Source organism: Anser brachyrhynchus (genome assembly GCF_964034855.1).
Source record: "Anser brachyrhynchus genome assembly, chromosome: 2".
Lineage (NCBI taxonomy): Eukaryota > Metazoa > Chordata > Aves > Anseriformes > Anatidae > Anser > Anser brachyrhynchus.
Window position 1 is genome coordinate 36,661,876 of NC_137695.1, and position 6,645 is coordinate 36,668,520.

The 6,645-nt window shown below is 38.4% G+C and overlaps 1 protein-coding gene and 1 long non-coding RNA gene across 2 annotated transcripts in view; one reads left to right on the top strand and one right to left on the bottom strand.

Annotated features, from left to right (window-relative positions):
• JAZF1 (JAZF zinc finger 1) overlaps positions 1–6,645 on the bottom strand; it is a 191,052-nt gene that overhangs the window by 102,698 nt on the left and 81,709 nt on the right. The gene's annotated exons all lie outside the window — the stretch shown is intronic.
• The window catches only part of LOC308189884, a 48,396-nt gene that overhangs the window by 14,285 nt on the left and 27,466 nt on the right, over positions 1–6,645 (top strand). The window contains exon 2 of the long non-coding RNA XR_013946698.1: positions 737–3,968. This is a non-coding gene — a long non-coding RNA (uncharacterized lncRNA). The remainder of the gene's footprint in view (positions 1–736; positions 3,969–6,645) is intronic.

Sequence of the window (6,645 nt, forward strand, 5' to 3'; positions counted from 1 at the left end):
CCTGTCAGGATTAGTTCAAGATACTTGACTAAAGTTGCTTTGAACTCTTCGTATTCAGGACTAAGAGTAAGTAAATGTGGCTGTTGGATTACAAGAGAAATTAAGACCACCGGCAAGAATACTATGCCCACCCCACCCCCTATCCTCCAAAATTCCTTAAGCATTTTCCCTGCCATTTACTAAGGCTAGCTGAAATATCTCCCTCTCCATTCTGTTTGAATTTTAGTAGCTTTTAATATTCATTGCTTAATGCAGTGTCAGTGTGCTCACCCCTTCCTCTGCAGAGTGGTATTGATTTGCAGTGAGAAGCAGAGAAATGCCTAGTAACTCCTCTGTAATTTATTCTAGCTCTAAAGCTTTTCACTACTGTTAGTAGACTACCTAATAACCTAGTCAAAACGAAGACAAATATCTTCTATGACAGAAAACTGTGGGGAAGGTGGCATGAATTAAAGAGTATGGAAATAAACACCTTAAACAAACCACCTCAGTGGGAGACTGACATTGCCTGTCTGCCAATGAACTGCAGACAAGATGCTTAGAAAAGCCCTGAAACAAAGAAAAAGCTGCATATTGTTCCAGGGTTCCCATGTCAGCACCACCCCCGAAGCCAGAAACATTAATAACTTTTCTTTTGCTTTTCTTTTATTCCGGGGAGGAGAAGGGAGTTGAAATTAAAACAAACAAATTAAAAAAAGTATCTAAATAAGATTGCTTTTTTTTTTTCTTTTGCTAGTTGAAATCTGTCCGTGCCAAGTGCTAATGCAAAATGCCGGGGTTGAAGATTTCTTGGTTTTGTTTTGAAAGAGGTAAGTAACAGAGTCCTACAACTTGGCTGACTCATAAAAAGCTTCAGACACTCCTTATGAGAGGCTCTCTACTCCATCAACTCAGAAACCAAGCTTGCCAGTTTGATGAGGTAACCATCCCTGCTTAACATCTTTTACTTCTTCTACCTCTTTCACCTATATATACTTGAAAACAGTTTACTAAATTCAGTACCATTGAAACACACCAGACTGACAGCAGTCAAAAACAAACAACAAAAGACCCCCACCAAACTGCTTTGGTAAGGAGAAATTCAATATGAGCAGCCAAAATGCAGGTTTTCCTGTTATTATCACTAGGGTGAACACATTCTAACTTCCAGGTCTGAAAGCATGTCCTGGTGTATCGTTCCAAAACAGGCTGAGACCCAAGCACTCGTGCATCCCCTTGCAATCTGACTTCAACAGGAAAGAAAGAAATCTGCTAGAGTGGGCTGTGGGAGGAGGCATGGGAAGGTACAACTCGCTCCTAACATTCCTCAGTCTAAACCATCAATGGAATGGGACGGAGGTGCACGACAGGAGGCAGACTGCACTACAGTCATGATGCGGCCTGAGGTAGTGTCTGCTGGAAAGACAATAGTCCATTCCCGACGTACATGCAGTAAGTGGCCTTCTCTCTGCAGCTACCAGCTAAGATTATAAATCAGCATGTTTTTGCAACATTAAAAGCCACTACAGCTGCAAAAGAACCAAGATCATAAATTTTTTTTTCAATGAACCTTTGAACAGCATCAGGCAGTAGTAAGGCTTTCCGCACAATGTTAGACTGCTGTAAAATATTCACTTCAAATTTAGTTTCTATTACAGGAGATGGAAAACACCTGTATGAACTAATTAATTGATCAAGCCAGTAAGACTCAGGAAAGTCTTACTTTCAGCTCATAACAACGTGTTTTAGCTCTACTTCTTAAAAAGATTTTATAATCTCTTAAATTCTTTCTAATTGGATGGTAACATGGGCTGAAAAACATCTCCAGATCTGGTCTCTCCATTTCTATTAGTTTATGTCAAGTGAACAGCAGTTAACTGAAGTATTTGTCTAATGGATCAACATGTCAACTAAAGGTGTGGGGAGCCCACGTGCCAGCTCTTCTTCACACAGCCATGGAAAAGGTGTTCACGGCTGTGTGAAGGAGCTCATGAAAAAGCTAATCAGTTTATTTCCTCACAGAGTCAAAATGGCTCTTCTTTTCCAGCTGATCACTTAATTTACCAAAAAAAGAGAGAGCGGACTACTTTTTCTACCGCTCAGTAGAGTTGCAGTTCCCCTCATACTACCTATGCAAATTGCACCCCTGGTACACACCAGACATAGGGCAGCGGTGGAGGAAAGGAAGATTGCAGTGTCTGCTATGACCATTAGAGGCTCCTTGAATTGTCTGGATAATTATGGCCAATACCTGCAACTACTGCTCAGCTCCTTCAGTGGGACTTAGACTCTGAACGTGAGAAGAAGAAAATGTTATGAAATCCGAGTGGATGGCATCAGTAGAAGAACCAGAGTTATGTTTTTTTAAGCGAGCATCCACAAACACGTTTCTGGGGGATTTAATTCCAGCCAACCTTTACAGGAATGAAGAAGGAAGCCCACTCGCTAGCACGTTGTCTGGAACAGTGGACATGGAGACGATAACATCTCTCTAAGACCACGAAGAAGAGAAACAGATCTGAGAGTTTCCTGGACTCTGTTGAACAGACTAGGAGATGACATAGCATATTCTATCTTTTTTTGCTTCTTAGAGCAACTCTGGACGCAGTCCTGGTCTCCACTGTAACCGAGAGGTTCTGGATATTGTTTTCCATCCAGATGTAAACATCTTTGTATAACCAGGAGCAGCTTCATTCCTCCATGTGTAAAGCAAAGATAAAAAAGAACTTTCATTGCATACAAAGTACTGTTTTAAACCTACCACTGCTAATGGTAAAGATGATCTTAAAATAATTAAGTACCAAAGTTAATTTTGATCCCAATTTTAAATAACAGAGTGAAGGTTCTGCACTGGCTAGGATCAAGGGCTACAGGCTCCATTTCCAGCTAGGCTACAGACTGCCTAATGGTCCTGACAAACTCCTTTCTTTGCTCAGTGCACCAAGAGTCTCCTGTCCCCTCTATCTTTCGTCTGCTGCATTTGTTTACCTGCCTCGTTTTCCAGGACCACAACATCCACTTGAAAGGTATGTCTGATCTGCAGGACCTTGTAAAATTAGAGGGAAGTGACCATGTGATCCATCTGTTTTCAACCCAAAGCTATGCTTTAAATGGCATGAATTCCAGCAACAGAGGGATGAGACATACACAGTACATCCAGTCTAAACTTATCATTTTTAATTCAAGGGGCATTATGTTTGCTTCTTGCTTAGTAAAAACAAAAACACGCCTCAATCCCACTTCTGTGCTATGGACAAAATGAGATTCCTTATGCTGTTTTATAGTTGCTGGCACAACTGATTATCCAGACAGTGAGATGTGAGAGTAACTGTATTAAAAATCCTTGCTGTAAACACACTTCTTTTTACAGTTCCGACAAAACCAAAATGCCATTTGCCTACATTATTACCAATAGTGTTAAAACATTCATACTTCTCAGTGCACCACTGTAAATAAAGACACAAGGAACTCAGGCTGTAAGCTACAACACTGAGGAGAAAATGCAAGAGATCCCATCCTGTGAATGTATGTAACACCAGGCACTGACTGCATCCAAGCATTAAGAGTTCTGCAAGTGCTTGGAGCCACCAAAACAGAGAGATCAGGGAGAGGGGGACGGAGGATGACACCCAAAAACATTACCACCAAAAAAAAAAAAATCAAGGCAGGTTCTCAGTTTGAGTTCACTGTGATATTCCTGACAAAACGTCTGCTGAAGCACTGCAGAGGATTTTATAGACATAGAGGAGACACTGAAGAAATACAAACAAATCAATGAATACCAGCAGTGAGAGATAAACAGTTTCAAATGCTTCATACAACCAGAATCACTTTGCAGCCAGATTCATTGCCAAGATGAAGACTTGGAAAGCTTCTGTCAGACTATTTCCAATTACAGTGCTTTATGAAAACACTAGGGATACTGTATGCCTTGATGAGAAAAACCAGTGTATATATAGGCTCATCGTCCTCGAGCAGAAAGCACTGAGGTAAGTACTAGTTGTTATGGATACGTCTGCATAAGTAATGGGTGTTATTGCAGCCAGCCTTCGGGTTTCATTTATTTTGTATTGGGGGGGGGGGGAGATTTACATTTGATGTTATAAACTATTATCTGCCATCCTGTGTGACTGAAAAATACATTCAAGGGATGAGTTTAATGTAAAACTAGGAGTCAAATACTATGCTTAGAAGGCTTTTGAAAATTTTGAAAAGTGCATTGCTGATGTTTCTTTTAATTGATGAGCACACACAGTTAAATGTGAACAGGTTTCATGACAGAACAGATACACAACTCATTTGTGCATTCCTTGTGCCAACTGACCTCCTATGCCAAGAGCTGTTTTTCTGGGGAAAAAATAAAATAAATCACTGATCACCTCAGAATTACTACATAAGACAGGCACATGCTAGAAACACCACCATATTCTATATATTTTCCTTTATATCCATAAAACAAGGAGGAAAGATCAGAATCAACAATTAGACAAAACTCTAAATCAGTTTTAGTACAGACACCACTCTGGTAATATGAGATATTAGAGATATTATGAGATATTTGGGATATTCTGTGATATACATCAGAAAACATTTGTTTGTTTTAAAGTAAATTTTAAAAGTCAGTAGGAATCTCATGGTTACTAATGAGCGAGTCTATGCTCCAAGCCCTTCTCTTACAGGCAAATCTGACAGCTCCAGAAAAAGTTTAGGTTTTGTACTTTTAAACTAAAACCACAACTTCCTTTCTCCTATTTAGGCAACAATTGAATATAGGTACATACATTAATCCCAGTGTACGAGATCTGGAAATCAGTCAAGTGAAAAATCACTGTTTCCTAAATTTTTATCCCAGTAAAATCAACTTTACAAGTCTAACCTATAAGGACTGTGTACAGAGTTTAGAAGCTATGGGCCTACAAATCTCAAAGATCATGATCTTTAAAAAAAGCGCTATATTAAATTAAAACCTTGGTTTGTTTCCTCTGCTCTCCATTTTCCTTTACACTTAAGCTTGAGAAACATTTCCTCCTCTCCTTCTCTCCTGACCTGTCAGAAGTCCATAAAGGTAGTTTGTGCAGCCATGCGTATTTTGGCCAGATGAAAACAGAGAAACATGAGAGCGATGTTACAGTTCTCTCATCCAATACCTGGAACTCAATTCCATTAACTAACTCAATTCCATTAACTAACTTCCATTAGTCTAGAAGAGAAGTTGCAAGAAGTCCTCTTTCAATGTCTGCAATAAAAAGCCTTCAAATTTTAGAGACTTATGCTTCTTTACAGTCTCTAACAAATCTACTAGGTTAAAACAGTGACCAATTTTCAGAGACCTGCAACCTTGCCAAATTTGAATGGTTTTCATAAAAACAAGTCCTGTTCGCCCTCTGCTGAATTCCAAAACTTGTTCCAAAACAGAGATACGGATCATCTGAATGAAATGGAATTCCTTTCTTTAACATCAGGAAAACACATTTTTTCCTAGCTTTCTGTTAAAATCACATGAAACTTGTTATTAAAAATTACAAATGAAGAGCGTTTGCAAAAGCAGACACAGAACACAGAAACGTCAGTCAAAATGGTTGAGATACGGAAAGGCTATAACTAAAAACAGTCTTGTAGTGGAAAATGGAAGCTCAGTGTGAGATCTTTCCACCATTTCTTTACAAATCTCAGGTGGCTGGGTATTTTAGAAGTTATCTGCCACACATGTATAGAACAAGGAACTGTCAAACAAACAGTCTTTTACTAACAAAACAAGAACATCTTGAAAACAATAACACGGAGATATTATCTAGCAAAACCTTTCTTTTGCCTTTTTTTTTTTTTAAACAAACCTTTAACCCTGCTTCTTTACTTTGAAGCGAGAGTAGAGGGAATAACCTGCCAGATAACTTTGCACTTACCTGTTTAATTGAAACCAATTTCTGAAAGTCCCTCCCGAAACGCTTCCAAGTTCAAAACTTCTCAGCTTAGTTTGTGCCAGCCTTTGGCACCATCAGCATTTATTTCTTGTTCTATTTTTCCAATGTTCCTTTAACTTTTTAAATGCTCCCCACATTTGTTTCTTGCAAAACCCACAACTTCAGCTACCTCTAACCTGAAACATTTTGAAGTACAGATTTGACAAAGAGAATCAGTTCAAACCAAAAGGACATTAAGTGGTTAGATGTACGTATTTCTCTGATCTAATTTCATGTTTGTTTTGTCATCACAATTAGTTGGACTACTACTACTACTTCTGCAAATCAGGATCAGGTAAACTTCTTTTAACACAAGTCTTGCTATTTTTAAAGCTTTAATGAGGTTCCCAAGTAATTTACCATGGAAAAACAATTTGGGAAGGATTACTGAAATCAAAGCGACTAAAAAAAAAACACAAACAAATAAAATCAGAGCAATATAAAATTAACGTTTTGAATAGGACTTCGGGCTGCACAAAGAACTAGGAACTAGATTATATCTCTCATTCCAAAATTATAGCACATACTTCAGAAAAAATACTCAACACCAATGCGCCATTTACATCAGCCACTCAGAAATCTGTGGCAAACATACTGTTTTGATTTTGCAAGCATCATTGCTTCAATCAAAAAAGGATGCTTTTAACAGTTTGTTTACTTGTGTATTTTAACCATTATATTTTTCATACTTTAACCACACAATTAA